General features: G+C 35.9%; 1 long non-coding RNA gene across 3 annotated transcripts in view; it reads right to left on the reverse strand.

Annotated features, from left to right (window-relative positions):
* Positions 1–19950, reverse strand: part of LOC105720166 (uncharacterized) — a 458507-nt gene that overhangs the window by 172802 nt on the left and 265755 nt on the right. For all 3 annotated transcript variants that reach the window (XR_010338346.1, XR_010338347.1, XR_001108084.3), the window contains exon 2: positions 11827–11944. This is a non-coding gene — a long non-coding RNA (uncharacterized LOC105720166). The remainder of the gene's footprint in view (positions 1–11826; positions 11945–19950) is intronic.

Raw genomic sequence — 19950 nt, forward strand, 5'->3', positions numbered from 1 at the left:
GGAAAGCAGGACAGAGTGTTTATTTGGGAATTGCACAGATCTTGGCTCCACTCCCTGCTCATCAAATTACTAGTTCTATATTGTGGCATGAATAATTTAGTTTTTTAATTCTCTATGTCTTCACTTATAAAATAATAATAATGTATGCCTTATAAAATTAAGGATGCATTAAAAGAGAATATATGCAATGTTTTAGAGCAGAGACTGCCATAGACTAAATGTTCAATAAACAGAAGCTTTTACTACTGATACTCATAAAACAAAGTAGAAAACTATAGAAAAAGGAGCAGTTATAACTGACTGAAGATATCTGAGAAGGCTTCAGGGGAAAAGTCATTTTCAAATCTCAGCAAAACAGCTAAGTAGAAATTCCTTAGGAAAGAAAGAAGGCTAGGTATTTCAGGAAGAAGAAACCTCATGTGCAAAGATACGGAGACAGTTTTGTCTCCCGATGCCTATCCCCACCTGTTCGATGGGCATAGCATACACAGTAACCATTCACCTAATAGTCTATGCGCTGTCCCAGCTTTCCTTGCAATTATGTTAGGTAAAATGACATTGGGCACTGACCAATAAATCAGGCAGAGGTGACGTAAGCTAGTCCAAGTGCTGGACTAGCTTGGAAACATCCCCTGTGAAACCCCAGATTGCTTTTCCCTTGTCAGGTTGATCTAGGAGTCTCTATTCTGAGGTAATTGAGTTACAAGTTGGAGAGAGCCTATATTCTCGTGTCACAAAATGGAGGAGACCCTTCACTGATGTGCATTGTTAGGCTCTGCATTAACAATAATTTTGTTGATGTGCGTGTCAAATCACTGAGATTTCAGGTTATACTATAGCAGCTAACATTAACTATCCTGATAATGACAATAGCCTCTTTATATTCCCTGCTCTTTACCCTCAATGTTCAACATGTAACTTTCCCATCCAACAGTTGCAAAGAGTTGAACAAAACTATCTTCAATTTGATAGTGATTGCAACCCAGCCAGCAAACCACATGGTAAGGTGGAACTAAATGGGTACCTGTATAAATATATGCGTTCTATCTTTTCACTAGTAGAAAATAATCTAGTCTTTCAATGGCCAACATCAGAAGGTTTTTAATCCAACAGTCCATTAATTCCTAAGTACTAATCACAAGATTTTAACACAGATTGATCATGAATAGTAAATAGACACAAAGCACAATCTATAAAAAAGAATTAAATTATTATACCTTTTAAGGAAACTGAAGATATTAAAATAAAATTTTTAAAAAATGAGAATGAAACAAGAATGTGATTTTGCAGGTATAATTCAAAATAGTCTAAGTACTTACTTACCATGTGCAATTACTTGTAAATACAAATTGGAGGGAGAGATGGCAGAGCTAAAGTATAGTAAAATTACACTTATGAAGTTTTTCCTAATGCATAAAAATGTCTAGTCAGTTCATTACAATTTTTATAAATCTATGCTAATCAGGAAAATGAGATCCACCAGAAATAATTCCAAAGGCAAAACCAAATTAAAGTAAAAGTATATGCTAATGATACTTAACAAAGAGATTAAATCATTGTATAAAAGATCCAGCCAAGAAAAGAGAAATTTATACAGAAATCATTTAATACTGGTAAGTTTCCCAGAAAATCTGAAGATGAATCAGCTATTGACCAATGTGACTCCTCATGAACTGTTGAGGGGAATGAGATCCAATTTTGTTGACCACTGACACTTTGTCAATGTTTTCTTCTTTTTTAGATTTCCAGCAATTCTATGAATTATATATTATTTTAACATCTTTCTGATGAGACAACTGTGAATCAAATAAGCAACAGATATGCTCAGTTCATCAGCTAGTAAGTGACAAAAATGGAGTTTAAATTGTCTGACTCCTTATAGTATCCATAAAGCATAGTTAAGGGAGAGACTATCCCTACCTTTTAGTTTTCATAATAGTATGAACAATTACTTTCATAGCATAATCAGTTAGTAGCACTCTCCCAGGCAATAATATTGTATCCTTGTGAACACAAAGTTCATAAGAAATGTGGTTTTTTCATTAAAAAAAAAAAAGGAAACTCCAAATTTTGTTTTTTATGGCCACATCTATCTATACTATCTATCTGAGAAATTTAAAAATTCTGTTTTCCCAACTCACCTTTTCAGGTTTTCTATTTCACTAGTCTGTTTTCACAACTTGATTGCTAATACCTTCTAAAAGAATAAGAGGAGAAATTATATTAATTGTCTGAAATTACATTTGTTCTTAAGGGATTTTTAAGAAAGATTATTTATTCAGCATCCTGACAAGAGAAGATGCTTTGTCAAAGACATCAATGAGGCCAGGCATGGTGGCTCACACTTGTAATTCCAGCACTTTGAGAAGCCAAGGCAGGTGGATCATGAGGTCAAGAGATCAAGACCATCCTGGGTAACCTGGTGAAACCCGGTCTCTATATAAACATACAAAAAATTAGCCAGGCGTGGTGACAAGCAGCTGTAGTCCCAGCTACTCTGGATGTTGAGGCTGGAGAATCACTTGAACCCAGGAGGCAGAGATTGCAGTGAGCAGAGACCAAGCCACTGCACTCCAGCCTGGGTGACAGAGTAAGACTCTGTCTCAAAAAAAAAAAAAAAAAAAAGAGAGAGAGAGAGATCAATTAATTTGGAAACCAGAGGCTTATCTACAGGGCATCAAATTAATACCAGCCTTCACCAATAACCTGATAAGTCTATGGAAATCCTAAGGGCTTTTCTGATGAACTGTCAACCTTTAGGCAAAATCTCTATTCTTTCCAGAAAATTTCTGCCAACCACAGAGTGTATAAGACTGCTCTTTCTTTTGAGCTACTTTGTGGTACTTTTCCTTGCACAAGAAGAAAGTTGCGAAAGCTTCACAGTTGTATAAATCTCTTACTCCATTCCCCTTTCTCTTTTTTCAATTGCTACTGATATCGCTTGATTGGAGCTTTGAGGAACTATATTTCCATACGTATTTAAATTATAGTAACACAATAAAGCCATTGATATGAAAGGAACCAACTTCTTCATTTCATTTCATGTGGAAATGAAAAATGTGTAACAATAGTTATATTTAGTTTTATAAAATATCTGGCTATTTAGGGATATGCTTCCAACACCTAAAGTACTCTTTTAACTATGCCACAATCCCACATTAAGAATTTTGGTCAAACAGTGCTAATTAAATGTAACAGTAAAAAAATAAATTTTGTTGTCATTGCTCCTGTTGCCAGATGAATCTCTCTGTTGCTCCATTATCATTGTTTGATCTAAGTTTTTCATTGAATTTTATTGTAACTACTCTACAGTTTGGGTTCCTTTTTTTTCATTTTTATTGTCCTCTTTTACCCTTTTCTAATCTCATTGGCTCTCTTATGATTACTTGGAATTTTTAAAAAATTTATGTTGTTTTCAAAGGTTTTTAAACATTGTTTATGAGTACAATACAAACACATGCTTTATTAATTCATAATGTATGCTTCTATTTCTCCAATAGATTTGCTCTTTGGTATAGGCAAACATCTTTTAAGCTGTTACAGTTATTTCTAGAGGGAGGCATGGGGAGGAATGTTAGCCAAAAAAAAAAAAAAGTTTTTATTTCTTGTTACATGTCTCACTTAAAAGTTTAAAGCAGCAACACTGAAACATATTCGCAAAAGCTACAAAAGTACTAGGAGAACTATAACTCAAATCTTTTCAAAATAAGTAACTTTTATTCTAACAAGCAGATCTGAAACCTGTGACTCAAAAGTAGTGTGGGTATGTTTTATTCATTTTCCAAATGGCTGTTTTGATGACTTATAGATGTCAGTTTCCTCAAATGCACTAAAGAAAATTCTTACATGCGTCTTTCAGCTGAGACATGCACACACACAGACTCCCTCAATAGTCGCTGGTGGACTTGCACACAAATCTAAAGGAATGGTGCTTTTGCCCTATGCCTTTGCAGTCAACTCCACCTGGCCAGAATAAAATGTCAGTATTACAGCTTTGGACCTCAAAGGCACAGAATATCACAAATTGGATCATTTACAAGTTTGACCTCTCAATAAAATATGTTTTGCTGCAACCATACTATAAAGGGCTCAAATTATGTTTCTTCCCATTTTCTAATCTCTGAATGAGTGAAACTCCTATAACACAGACATATACAAGAGTCTACCCTATTTTCAGAACCCCTATCCAATGAAACAGAAAAATTGCTCCTTAAATTTTTTAGCACTCCTTGTTTTCATGAACTATTAGTGCAATGTTATAGAAACAGGTTTAATTACTAGGCAAGAACAGCAACAACTATTAGTTCTGTTACTTGCTTATGATGACAAAAAAGTTCCATAGCAATCAAATTTCTTCCCTGAGTCTGAGAAATGCTCATGAATGCAGAGCCAACACCTTTAAGGTAAGTACTCACAAAAACTTAAACTGAACTATAATATTTATGGGTTTAGGCTGGAATAAATGGAGTAGTTACCACTGGCAGCCAAACTGCTATAGGCGCAGGGAGAATTTGATTATGATTGAAGTAGAAAGGGGAAAGTCTATGTTACAGATAGAGAGCTGAGTATCAAATATGAATGACAAATATAACAATAAATGGCCAGAATAGCCAAAAAGATTACAAGCCAAGAAGTTAAAGAACTGATTAGGCACTGAATAAAAGTTGAATTGTGGCACAAACCTAAAGGCCACAGATAGATAATTTTGTGGTGTAAGAGTGATTCTGCATGCCTAAAGAGTTAAGGACCAAGGTAGATGGTTACTCATAATCATTAAAATGCCCAAGGATTCTTCCCATTGACAAGCACTTGGGGCCCCTGGCACAGCTTTTCTTAGTGTCTTCTCTCCTTGTTGCCACCAAATGTTTAGTCATTGTATATGCAACTAATGATGCCAGACATGTTCTATGAAAACTAAGAAAAGAACAATATCCCATTTGTAGAATGTTCCACTATTTCTATTACTCATTCTATTTCTATCACTCATTAGTTTGCAGAACTAGTGAGTTCTAGAAATGCATTTATCCAGCTGAAACTTCTACATCATTATCTAGCTGTTTCATAACCTCCTTGAGTCTGAGAAATGCTCATATAAAAGCTCTATAATCTTGCTGAGTCTCCTCTGAAAAACAGGACTTATCCTATCTGCTACAAATAAAAGAGCTCATTTGAGGGACTAGTATGTGACAAAATCTCAAAAACATGAATTATTCTCTCCTCTTTTTATGTGGTAATTAATATGGAACATAAAATTAGAGAGTTAAAAAATTGGTAGGGAGAATATAGAAAAAGTTAAGAATGTTGAAAATACCAGATAAGAATGCATGTGAAAAAAAATAGAATTAAAGAAAAAAGGAATATGAAATTATTACAAAGAAAACAGAAAAAAAAGAAATACATAGGAAAACAGACTGGTAAAAAAAATCAGTAAATGGAAAAAGGAGAGGCATAAAAAGCAAAGTGAGAGAAATGCAAAACAAAACACTCTGTCTTATATAAGGGGGACTTTGTAGAACAGATTTGATCTACTGTATAATCTCTACTAGTTAGATCAAATACACCTAAAATACATTCCTTTATACCACAGAAATAAGGTATTTAACAAATCTGTGAAATTAGAAGGGACAAAGAAAAGACAACAGAGCAAAGATGGAGGAGAAGGGGTATCTGGAAACAAACTTTATGATGAAAGTAGATTCTGAAGTTCACGAGCATCACAGCTTCAGGGAAGTTCAAGGAGACTCAGAAGATGCTTTGTAGATTTGTTTGTTATAAAATCTTTGCAACAATTCTCAAATGGTTATAAGTATCCAGAGGGAAGATTTACCAGAGTTTTCAGATGTTCAGTTCTACGGTTTAGTCTCAAAAGTATGTGCTCCATTCTATTCTACTCTTAATTAAAAATCAACAACCCAATACTGTGTCAACATATCTCTGGCTATGACTGCTTCCATTTTCTTTTAGCAGCGTATGAATAATGGACTTCAAATAAGTATTTCTTTCCACACCACTGTTCAGCAATATGCAAACTGCTGGAGTATTTAAAATGGATTAAATAGTTTTCCCCAAGATCCAAGAAGCAAAACTAATAGGTATTAGTTTAATACCTTTTATTTTAAATAAATATGATAACAAGGAGATGGTGAATATAAAGGAAAAGGACTTGTTCAGTACACTTAATAATAGTTGTCATTAATTAAGCTCTTAGTATGTGCCATGAATCTCCAAAAGTGCTTTATACTCATCACTTAATTTAATGCAATAAACCCACAAGAACATCCTAGTAATATTTCCATTTTATAGTGATAACTTGCTCAGTCACTTGGTTTGTCTGTGGTTGAGTTGAGGTTTTGACCAAGGTTTGTTTGACTATGTCAAAGACTATAATCGGAACCACTATTCTTACAAAAAGAGAAAAACTCCACTAAAAATATTCATCTCCAAGTCCTAGAAAAGTGGAAGTTTAACAGTTTTCCAGGAAATTGGATTCTTTGTTGTAAAATTTTGCTTTGATTAGTGCAAATCTCCAATCTAAACTGAGGACTGATATTCAGCTACTTTGACCAAAATATTGAATTTTTCATATTTATTGGTCAACAGAAATTTTGTACAAATGGAAACCACAAGTTACCTGCATAATGACTTTGACTGGCAGGAGCCATGAAGGTAGGTAATGAAGACAGAGAAAGTGATCGCATGGGTCAGGCTCTGTCTGTGGTTGCCAAGCACAATGAGGCAGCTGTGAAGACTTTGGGGAGAAAAGAAGAAATATGTAGTAAAATAACTTGCCCTTTGGTTCTGATATTTTCAAGGTTTATAAGCAAACCTCATAATCGCAACATGCATGCTCTAAAAAATGTTTCTTCCACTGGTGCCACATAAATTTTAGCTATTCTAAATGTTGGTTATAACAGCTCAAACTGACTAAAATAATTTCCCAGGCCCAGGGTGGTGGTGGGGTAGGGGGGCAAACAAAAGAGAAAGAGATAGAAGAACTCCAATCACTCTTTACATAAATAGGGAATTACAAATAGCACTCTAATTTCAAATTGTGCCTTGTCAACAGATGCTTCATTATTTCTCCTTCTGGGTTTAGTCCCAACTTTAAATCTTTTTTAACTTTTATTTTAAATTCAGGGGTACATGTACAGGTTTGCTACATAGGTTACACGTATCACAGGGGCTTGTTATACAGTTTATTTCATCACCCAGGGATTAAACCTAGTACCCATTATTATTTTTCCTAATCCTCTCCCTCTTCCCACCCTCTAATCTCAAGTAGGCATGAGTGTGTGTTATTCCCCTCTGCATCCATGTGTTCTCATCATTTAGCTCCCACTTCTAAGAAGAACATGAAGTATTTGGTTTTCTGTTCCAAATACCAAAAAGTATTTGGTTTCTGTTAGTTTGCTAAGGATAATGGCCTCCAGCTCCCTCCACATCCCCCCAAAGGACATTATCTCACTCTTTTTTATGGGTACATAGTATTCCATTCCATGATGTGTATGTATTCCATTTTCTTTATCCAGTCTATCATTGATGGGCATCTAGGTTGATTTGATGTCTTTGCTACTGTGAATCATGCTGTAGTGAACATACACATGCATGTGTCTTTATAACAGAACAATTTATATTCCTTTGGGTGTATACTCAGTAATGAGATTGCTGGATCAAGTTTTTGAGGAATCATCACATTCTCTTCCACAATGGCTGAACTAATTTACACTCCTACTAGCAATTTATAAGCATTCCTTTCTTTCCACAACCTTGCCAGCATCTGTTATTTTTTGGCTTTTTAATAATAGCCATTCTGACTGGCATGAAACGGCATCTTATTGTGGTTTTGATTTGCATTTATTTTATGATCAGTAATGTTGAGCTTTTTTTCATATTCTTGTTGGGCACATGTATGTCTTCTTTTGAAATGTGTCTGTTTATGTCCTTTGCCCACTATTTAATGGAATTGGTTGTTTTATTTCTTATAAATTTCCAACTTTACATCTTAATGAGAGACTCCTTAGGCCTTATGGGACAGGAAACTAAGTGATCCAAATGAGTGAAAAAACATTGCAAAGAGCAGAAGAAAGAAATACAATAGAAGATGATTGATTAAAGGAACCATTGTGGATTCTGAGGAAATCTGCTAAAACCTGGGTGGAAGTGGAAGTACCCAATTCACCTAAGTCTCTTGATCATACCCAGAGCACTGACTGCTTAGGCAGCTGCATAAGGTGTCACAAAACAGGAGCTACATTAAGTGACCTCAGATTTTGGCTAAAGGAAGGGCAACAGTAGAATTAGCAAATACTGATAATTCCACCTCCACCTGAACTAGCTGTTCCAAAAGAATATAGAACTAGAGGCGACATTAGAGGTAATGCAGTCCAATTTCTCACTGGAAACAGGAAACTATCAAACATGTCTGAAATGAGCCATTCAGTTTTTACTTGAACATCTTCCAAAATTAAATGCTTACTCCTTTATAAAGAAGTATACTCGAGGGCCGGGCGCGGTGGCTCATGCCTATAATCCCAGCACTTTGGGAAGCCAAGGCGGGTGGATCACGAGGTCAAGAGATCGAGACCATCCTGATTAACAAGGTGAAACCCCATCTCTACTAACAAATACAAAAATTAGCTGGACATGGCGCACGTCTGTAGTCCCAGCTACTCGGGAGGCTGAGGCAGGAGAATTGCTTGAACCCAGGAGGCGGAGGTTGCGGTGAGCCAAGATTGCACCATTGCACTCCAGCCTGGGTAACAAGAGTGAAACTCCGTCTCAAAAAAAAAAAAAAAAAAAGAAGTATACTCCTTTATACTGATAATGACTTCATGTTTAAAGATAATTCTTATGTTGAAGTAAAATATACCTCTCTATACATTCTCCCAGTTTTTCCTTTTGATCCACCTCCTAGAACATCAGTACATTCCTCTTCCCAAGCTGCTGGTTGAGTATTATGCATAGTCTTCTCTGCAACTTGTATTCCTGAAATGAGCATCTCCAAGTCCTTTAATCATACCTGGTTCCCCAATTTCCTGAATTTCATTCTCCTGGTTAGCTCCCTCCGAAATTGCTTATTGAGGGCAAACATATTTTTCATTCCTATTATCACTTACATAAAGTGAGGATTTAGTAAATGACTTCGGACATGAAAGTCATCTTTAAAATGTGGCACCCTAAACACATTATAATATTCAATTTGCTACAAATAACAGAACACTATATATAACAGCAATAAAGATTTTAAAAAAAAATAGCCCTTTTCAGCCAATTCTTTTTTATTTAAGTCCTAAAATCTCTTTTCCTGTATCCACCCCTCCCATCTTAAGTACTGTGCTCTGTTATCCCTCTCTAGTATATAAACTTATCCTCAGAGCCAAGCATATCCATTCACATGAATATGTAGAATCTGATGATTTTTTTATTGTACTTTAGGTTCAGGGGTACATGTGCAGATCATGCAGGATTGTTGCATAGGTACACACATGGCAATGTGGTTTGCTGCCTCCATCCCCCCATCACCTATATCTGGCATTTCTCCCCATGTTCTCCCTCTCCAACCTCCCCATCCCTTGCTGTCCCTCCTGTAGCTCCTGACAACAGACCCCAGTATGCTATGCTCCCCTCCCTGTGTCCATATGTTCTCACTGTTCGACACCTGCCTATGAGTGAGAACATGCAGTGTTTGATTTTCTATTCTTGTGTCAGTGTGCTGAGAATGATGATTTCCAGTTTCATCCATGTCCCTTTTTAAACTATTTAGTATACTTTTGTATTACATCAGAATCTTAATGAATCAAATTCAAAACAACAGAAAACCAATGAATAGGCTTATTACTAAAATATAGGAGAGATCCTGGTACATTTGTGAATTCATTCACAATGTTTTTATTGACACTTACTAGGTGCTAGTTCTTTCACTGGGAACTGTTGACGAGCTAGATATAAGATCCATACCATGTGTTTAAAAGGTGCTATGGGAGTATTTGTGGGAAATAATTATTTTCACTACCAACACTGAATTATTTCTACAGAAGGCTGAACAGGAGTTTTCTAGGCATTTAAATATTAGCCAATGAAAAAGTATCCTTAAAAAAAGGAAAAGTATGAACAAAGATGAATTAAATCACTGAGGAATTAAGAATAAAAAGCAACCTATTACAGCTAAAAAAAAGCTTCAAAAATGGAGTGAGAGATGACATTAGTTTGACATATTTTAAGCAACCTTGAATGCCATGTGAACTAGTTATAGCTTAGCTGCTAAAATAATTAGACCCATTTTTTAATATTTTCATAAAATGGAAATGGATTTTTTACTTGCATAACAGTTCTGAGCAGGTATGATTTGGATTAGCAAGGTCATTCTTCATTTGGTTATTCAGAGATGCATGACTCCATGAAAACACAGAGCCTTGTCACTCCCACGCTCATTCTATCAGTCAGAAGTGAGACAGATGGCCCTGCCTAATTAAAAGAAAGAGTTGGAAATGTAGCCTAGCTGTGTACAGAGTGCAGGAGAGAAAGGATTTGTTATGTTAAAGTACATGTATGCAATTCAATAAGCATTGTGGAGTCATTGAAGTTAGTTTTCAAGCCGGGAGTGACAGGAGGAAAGTAGGTTCAGAGGGGATGTATATGTTCTGTACAATGAACTGAAAGAGCTGACAGTGCTTTATGAAAATCTTTTTCTCAATTGATCAGCCTGTAGAAAATTATTGCCAAATGCCAATTGGATTGTCACTTCTGCACCTGAACCAATAACATATTGTGACCATAATACAGCTAGCAGCACATAATTAGATATTTTACTAAACATTTTTTGTCAGTGTTCTCAGGAGGCTAATTTTGGGAACTTTTTCAATACTTGCACAACTGATCTGCTTTTATTTTAGCTTCTAAGTTCATGTTAAAATGAAAAACAGAGGAATTAGATCTTTTATGTGACATGCCACAGTCTACGAACAGAGAGGAACTTAATCTTACTGAGCAGTTGACTGGCTTTTTAAAAACCTGTATAATATTTTCCCAATTGTTTCTCTTCTGTAACTGCTGAAAAAAGGTTAACCTTGCAATATTTTTCAGGATGCTATGTATCTCTGTAAATGTTTGGATACACCTTCATGCAGACTCTTAGAAAGTCTTTGGTATTCTTCAAAGATAATTCAAAAATGGAATTTATTTATCGAGAATAATATGGAGAAATTGTAATGGATCATAAAATAATAAAACCTCAGTATGGAATGAACTTTGAAAACAACCTCATCTAGCGCTCCCCTTACTGTAAAATGAGTTCTGTTGGCCCCATTGCTGACAAGTAGATCATACTCACAACGTCAGAAAGCTCAATGTGAGGGAACCCATGAACATTAAGGATTCTAAATGTCATAGTGGTTAGGTTACAATACTATTCACCATATAAGATATAATACTAAAGCAGCAGTAGCAGTGAAAGAGGAACAGGTGTACTTTAAACATTTACATGCCCTTCTCAAGTCACGGATAGAGTGATCATCCAAGCTGGATGATTCAAATAATCATAAAACCCCTTAATTGCCTCCTTTGTTTTAAATAATTGACAATGTATCTATCACATATGCCCTTAGATCTTGGTGGACTCTACTTATTCTGTCCTGGTTGCTCTGCTCTCCCAGTTAAAAGTCCAGAATGAATGGATTCGTAACTTTACTAATTCACTCACTCAAGCCTGATACTAATTTAACTTTTAAGAGAAAAAGTAACTATGAAGTTAATTACGATTGTTGGTTTGTTTATGTGTTAAAAGTGGTTCAGAAAATTCACAATCATGAAGTATAATAATATGGATACCTTGGGTTATTCTGTAGTAATTCAGGAACCTCCAAGTCTGATTTCTTACTCAGGCTGTGTGTCCATCTCAAGTCAGTTCTGTGTTACGGTTACTCAGGAACCCAGGCTGATGGAGCCTCTACAAAGGAACAGTGACTGTTACTCTACCATGAAAAAAGGTGAGATCTATAAATATCACCGAACATTTCATACCACCAGATATATGAAAATATATAAACATATTGAATTGCTTTTCTAAGTAAACATTTTATTGTGTAGAAAGTTGTGACTATCAACCCATTTATAAATAGAAGATATAAAAATAATCAAGCAAAAAAATATTTTTTGTCTCTGGTATTTGAATATTTACAATAAAATTGAGATTTAGCTTCTAATAAGATATTTTATGTAGAATAAAATATTTTATATTTTATTTTTATTTTATAAAAAATATTTTATATTAAAAATGAATTTGTCTTCTATAGTTTCCCAGAGTACTTATGAAGGTACTTTTTTAGCTATGTAAAGTATATGGTTCAAATACTTACAAAATTTTATGAAAGAGATAAATATGAAAAAATATGTAAAAGTATTTCAATATTAAGTCTTAACATTGTTACTATAAAATAATTATTAAGATTAATATTAAACATTATTAAGAAAGTAATAGCATGAAAAATTAAAAGAAGAGTTGGTAAACTTTTTCTGTAAAGGACTAAAATGTTTTAGGCTTTGCAGACCAAGATGCAAAATACAGAATTTTACGTAAGTAAGCCCTTACATAACAAGAGATAAAACTATACATACAAAATTTAATTGATAAAATTTTAAATATTATAACATTGAGTATAATTTTTAATATAGTACTACCATTAAGAATAATATAGGGGGAGTGGCCAAGATGGCTGACTAGAAGTTCATGACTAATGTTCATGACTCTCACAGAAGAGAATAGAAGGAGTGATAAATGCAGCACCTTCAAAGGAAACATTCAGGTACTCACACTGGAACTAATCAAGGAAAAGACTCGACCCACAGAGAACAGGAAAAAGCAAGGCAGGACGATGGCCCACCTGGGAACAACACAGAGCCACGGAAACCTTCCCTGCCCAGGGAAGCAGTGAGTGAATGTGCAATCCCAGGAACCCATGTTTCTCCCATGGATCTTTGCAACCCTCAGGTCAGGAGATCCCCTCAAGAAATCACTCTACCAGGGCCTTTGGTCTGTCACACAAAGCTATGTGGAGTCTCAGCATAGCAGCTGCTCAAGCATGTGTGGAGACCTGGGAGCTTTAGATACTCTGGCTTTCTAGTCCTCCCAGCAAAATAGCTGCAACTCTGGAAAAGTGGGAGGTTAGACCCCCATACATATCTCGAGGAGGGAAGCTATATCTAGGGGGCCAAGTACTGACAGTCTACAGACCCTACTCCCATGGCACCTCACAGGATAAGACCCAGTGGCTTGGAATTCTAGCTAGCAAATGGTAGCAATGTTGCACCTCCCTGGGACAGGTCTCCCAGGTGGAGGGGCCAGCTGCCATCTCTGCTGTTTCGGTGACTTAACCAATCCAGCCTTTGGGCTTTGAAAAGTCCAAACTGACCAGGGACAGAAGGAATCCTCCAGCACAGCACAGCTGCTCTATCAAAAGGTGGCCAAATTGCTTCTTATTTAACTGAGTCCCCAGTTCCATTTCTCCTCACTGGGCAGGACTTCCCAACTGGGAACTCCAGCCACCCCTGCTGGTGTTCTCTGGCCAACAGAGATTTGAATACTGCCTGGGACAGAGCTCCCAGAGGGAGGGGCAGGCCACCATCTTTGCTGTTTGGGTGACTTAGCCATTTCAGCCTTTGGACTTCGGAGTATTTGAGGGGATTAGGGGCTGAAGCAGACCCCCAGAACATCACAGCTGCTCTATTAAAATGTGGCCAGGCTACTTTTATAAGCAGGTTCCCAATCTTGTTTCTGCTGACTTGGTGAAACTCCCCAACTGAGGTCTTCAGCCACCTCCTACGGATGCATTCAGCAACAGGCCCATACCTCACTGGAATGGAGCTCCCAGAGACAGAAGCGGGCAGCTATCTTTACTGTTTCACAGACTTCATTGATGGTACCCCCAGGTACTGAGTACTTAGAACAGTGTCTGACATGTGGTAGGTTTCAATTAAGATATATTAAATATATTAAAAAAGAATAAATAAATAAATAAATACATCAAACTGAATTACTGTTGGAATTAAATGAAAGCATGGCTATCTTTTATGACAGTTCTATTAGTCATAGAAGGGCTGGTACAAATTTAGAGTGTACTAGGGAAAAATCAAGCCAGACAAAAAGAAAGTGCAAAATAAATCCAAATTAATATTTTTTGGCAGAAAAATCTTTTTAAAATATACTTTAAAATCAGTCTACTTTATTTCTAAATGTATTTAAAACCTCAGGACAATTATAATTGCTATTTCTATTTATTAAGCATGTAAAAGAATTTTTCTTCATTTGATTATTGAATATTTTTGTTTTATCACTTTTCTCATTTAAAAGATGTGTTAATCTGGATAAGCTACCTCCATAAAGTAACTGTGTGACTCAAGATGCTTACACTCTGTGGCTCCCCTATCTCCACATGAAAATTATTCTCTGATACTGTGGCAAGGGAAGAAAGAGAGCTGGACAGCTTCACTCCAGGAAACAAATGCTCCAGCATGAAAATGTCCTATGTTACTTCTATTACTGGCCATTGGACAGACACAATCATATGATCCTACCTGGCTGCAAAAGGACTGAGAAGCACAAACCTCTCACATGTGCATAGGCGCAAACCATCAATATGTTTGAGCACTGGAAGTCTTAACCACAGATGTCTTATTATGGATAAATTATAAAATGAAGGCAGAAATAAAGATACTCTTTGAAACTAATGAGAACGAAGACACAGCATACCAGAATCTCTGGGACACATTTAAAACAGTGAGTGTCTAAAGGGAAATTTATAGCACTAAATGCTACACATGAGAGCAAGGAAAGATCTAAAATTGACATCATAACTTCACAATTAAAAGAACTAGAGGAGCAAGATCAAACAAATTCAAAAGCTAGTAGGAGACAAGAAATAACTAAGATCAGAGCAGAATTGAAGGAGATAGAGACACAAAAAAACCCTTCAAAAAAAATCAATAAATCCAGGAGCTGGTTTTTGGAAAAGATCAATAAAATAGATAGACCACTAGCCAGAATAATAAAAAAGAAAAGAGAGAAGAATCAAATAGATGCAATTAAAAATGATAAAGGAGATATCACCACCAATCCTATAGAAATACAAACTACCATCAGAGATTACTACAAACACCTCTATGCACATAAACCAGCAAATCTAGAAGAAATGGATAAGTACCTGGACACTTACACACTCCCAAGACTAAACCAGGAAGAAGCTGAATCCCTGAACAGACCAATAACAAGGTCTGAAGTTGAGGCAGCAATTAATAGCCTACCAACCAAAAAAGTCCAGGACCAGACGGGTTCACAGCTGAATTCTACCAGACATACAAATTCTACTAGAGGTGCTGGTACCATTCCTTCTGAAACTATTCCAAACAATAAAAAAAAGGGAATCCTCCCTAACTCATTTTAAGAGACCAACATCATCCATATACCAAAACCTGGCAGAGGCACAACCATGAAAGAAAATTTCAGGCCAATATCCATGCTGAACATTGATGTGAAAATCTTCAATAAAATGCTGGGAAACTGAATCCAACAGCACATCAAAAAATCCATCACAATCAAGTGGGTTTCATCCTGGGAATGCAAGGCTGGTTCAATATATGCAAATCTATAAAGGTAACCCACCACATAAACAGAACCAAAGATGAAAACCACATGATTACCTCAATAGATGCAGAGAAGGGCTTCAACAAAATTCAACAGCCCTTTATGCTAAAAACTCTCAATAAACTAGGTATCCATGGAACATATCTCAAAATAATGAAAGCTATTTAAGACAAACCCACAGCCAATATCATACTGAATGGGCAAAAACTGGAAGCATTCCCTTTGAAAACTGGCACTAAACAAGGGTGTCCTCTCTCACTACTCCTATTCAACATAGTATTGGAAGTTCTGGTCTAAGCAATCAGGCAAGAAAATAAATAAAGTGTACTCAATTCGGAAAAGAGGAAGTCAAATTGTCTCTATTTGCAGACTACATGATTGTATATTTAGAAGATCCCATTGTCTTAGCCCCAAATCTCCTTAAGATGATAAGCAACTTCAGCAAAGTCTGAGGATACAAAATCAATGTGAAAAAATCACAAGCATTCCTATACACCAATAACAGACAAACAGTCAAATCATAAGCAAACTCCAATTCACAACTGCTACAAAGAGAATAAAATATCTAGGAATACAACTAACAGGGGATGTGAGGGACATCTTCAAGGAGAACTACAAACCACTGCTCAAGGAAGTAAGAGAGGACACAAATAGATGGAAAAACATTTCATGCTCGTGGTTAGGAAGAATCAATATTGTGAAAATGGCCACACTGTCCAAAGTAATTTACAGATTCAATGCTATCCCCATCAAGCAACCATTGACCTTCTTCAGAGAACTGGAAAATCCTACCTTAAACTTTATATGGAACCAAAGAAGAGCCCATACAGCCAAGACAATACTAAGCAAAAAAAACCCAAAAAACAAACAAAAAAAAAACACAAAGCTGGAGGCATCACAATACCTGACTTCAAACTATACTACAAGGCTACAGTAATCAAAACAGCATGGTACTTGTATCAAAACAGAGATATAGACCAATGGAACAAAACAGAGGCCTCGGAATTAATGCAACACATTTACAACCATCTGATCTTTAACAAACCTGACAAAAACAAGCAACAGGGAAAGGATTCCCTGTTCAATAAATGGTGTTGGGAAAACTGACTAGCCATGTGCAGAAAGCTGAAACTGGACCCCTTCCTGATACCTTACACTAAAATTAACTCCAGATGGATGAAACATTTAAAAATAAGACCTAACACCATAAAAACCCTAGAAGAAAACCTAGGCTATACTTTTCAGACATAGGCATTGGCAAATACTTCATGACTAAAACACCAAAAGCATTGGCAACAAAAGCCAAAACAGACAAATGGGATCTAATTAAACTTAAGAGTTTCTGCACAGCAAAAGAAACAATCATTAGAGTGAACTGGCAACCAACAGAATGGGAAAAAATTTTTGCAATCTACACATCTGACAAAGGGCTAATTTCCAGAATCTACAAAGAACTTAAACAAATTTTCAAGAAAAAAAATCAAACAACTCCATCAAAAAGTTGGCAAAGGATATGAACAGACACTTCTCAAAAGAAGACATTCATGCAGTCAACAAACATATGAAAATATGCTCATAATCACTGGTCATTAGAGAAATGTAAATCAAAACCACATTGAGATATAATCTCATGCCTGTTAAAATGGCGATTATTAAAAAATCTGGACAACAGATGCTGGAGACAATGTGGAGAAATAGGAACACTTTTACAATGTTGGTGGGAGTGTAAATTAGTTTAACCATTGTGGAAGACAGTGTGGTGATTCCTCAAGGATCTAGAAATAGAAATACCATTTGACTCAGCAATCCCATTATTGGGTATATACTCAAAGGATTATAAATCGATCTATTATAAAGACACATGCACATGTATGTTCACTGTGGCACTGTTTACAATAGCAAAGACTTGGCGCCAACCCAAATGCCCATCAATGATAGATCGGATAAAGAAAATGTGGCACATATACACCATGAAATACTATGCAGCTATAAAAAAGGATGAGTTCATGTCCTTTGCAGGGACATGGATAAAGCTGGAAACCATCATACTCAGCAAACTGACACAAGAACAGAAAACCAAACACCCCATGTTCTCAGTCATAAGTGGGTGTTGAACAATGAGAACACATGGACACAGGGAGGGGAAAATCACACACAGGGGCCTGTTGATGGGTGGGTGGGGCTAGGAGAAGGATAGTAGGAGTTGAAGGGATTGGGGAAGGATAACATTAGGAGAAATACCTAAGGTAGGTGACAGTGGGATGGATGCAGCAGACCACCATGGCATGTGTATACCTATGTAACAATCCTGCACAATCTTCACATGTACCCTAGAACTTAAAATATAATAAAAAATATATATAGATAAACACTTAATTCTAACATCACACCAAGGTATTTTGTCTATTTGTTTGTGAATTAATTTCTTTCTTCGTTCAGGTGCTAATGGTGCACCATGCAAAACATTGTGGCAACTATGTTGTGTACTTTTTATTTAATATTACACCATAATATGCATATATACCCCTAAATTCTTGAGAATTAGAATTCTAAAAGTTGTATAATACTACATCATGTTAAAGAACTAAAGTTTATTAAATATAAATAATAAGCTTGTTTTTAGTTTTAAGCTATTATAGTTTTGGAAAACTATTTGAAATAGTTAACAAAATAGTAAATGATTAGAACTTTGTGATTATGAGAGTGGGGTGAAGAGAAACCCCCCAAAACCCAACTTGAGTTAAACTAGTAATCAGGTACTTCAATAATTTAAGCAAGCAGCAATAAGATACTGAACTATAATCATGCTGAAATAAATTAGTCACTGAAGCAGTAGACTTGATTGAACTTAGCAAATATTTAAACATGGAGAGTGAAAAGCAGAAATAAATTGAAGACAATTTGGAAGTGCTAGGCCTTCATGTCCAGAGTGATAACATTATTATAGTGGAAAATGTGATCAGAAAAGAGCCAACTGACATTTGATTGTGAACCTGCTGGGTTTAGCTTTTATAATTGTGTGTGTGTGTGTGTGTGTGTGTGTGTGTGTGTTTTGGTCACTCACTGGGTGAATATCCATTCACACAGTTTTCTTTCAGGAATATATTTCTATATTTCTTCCCCACTCTTCGTGATTAGTTTCTAGTGAGGATGACACTATACACAGCTCTAAAATTCAGGCTCATTTGAGGTAATTAGTACTTTCCATCCTCTAGCCACAGGGATGAGAGATCAACTGGAGTCCATTGAGAAGCAGATTCACTTTTCCCACTAGATCTTAGACTTTAAGAAGGCAAGTCACAGAACTTCTAGCTCCAGCCTTAAGAATTTTATATTTTCAGAAATTAAATTATAGGAAAAGTATGTTTTTATTTACTTCCTAAGATCTAGTTTAGACACATCAAAAAAATAGCAACTGAAATTCGGCACAGTTTTCTTTTGAGTGTACGATCTGATTTCTCTCTCATGCATATATACAAATTTCATTATTATTATCTTTAAAATACAACATGCACATAATTTGAAAAAGAAGCATTTAAATAAATATTATATGTTTTATTTTACAACTTAAAGTCCTGTACCTTTCTCCATTCCCATTTTCTCACTCATTTCCATCTCTTCAGAGGCAACATTTTCAGCTTTATCCTCTGAATTTTGATTTACAATTTACATTAATGTCTCTAAATAAAATTACTTTGCATTGCTACTTCTTGATTTTACACCAATAAATAATGGCTATTGATTTATTAGTATAATTAAATAATTATTTTGCTAATTCTCCTGTTTCCTTTGCTACAAAAAGCACTCTTTCCCATATTTTATATCACAATTTCTGTTAAATAAATGTGCAACCTCTAGATTATTTTGAATATGCGTGTTGGGTCAGACTGCCTTAAGAAAGAGTTACAGAGAGAGAATGTGTCTGGTATCTTGTCCTCTCTTTATAAGGGTACTATTCTTATTGGATTAGAGTCTGTGTTAGTCTGTTTTGTGTAGCTATAAAGGAATATCTGGAGCTGGGTAATTTATAAAGAAAAGAATTTTATCTGGCTCACTGTTCTGCAGGCTGTACAAGAAGCATAGTGTCAGCATCTGCTTCTGCTGAGGACATCAGTTAGCTTTGAATCATGACAGAAGGAATAAAGGGAGCAGTCTGGTCACATGGTGAGAGGGGGAGCAAGAGAGAATGAAGGGAGTTGTGCAAACTCTTTTAAGCATCCAATTCTTGTATGAATTAGTAGAGTAAGAATTCACTCATTGCCACAGAGAGGGCACAAAACCATTCCTGTGGGATCCACCCCCATGACCCAAACACC

Source organism: Aotus nancymaae, unplaced genomic scaffold (genome assembly GCF_030222135.1).
Source record: "Aotus nancymaae isolate 86718 unplaced genomic scaffold, 86718_ANA_hifiasm-v0.15.2.pri h1tg000059l, whole genome shotgun sequence".
NCBI classification, from domain to species: Eukaryota; Metazoa; Chordata; class Mammalia; order Primates; family Aotidae; genus Aotus; species Aotus nancymaae.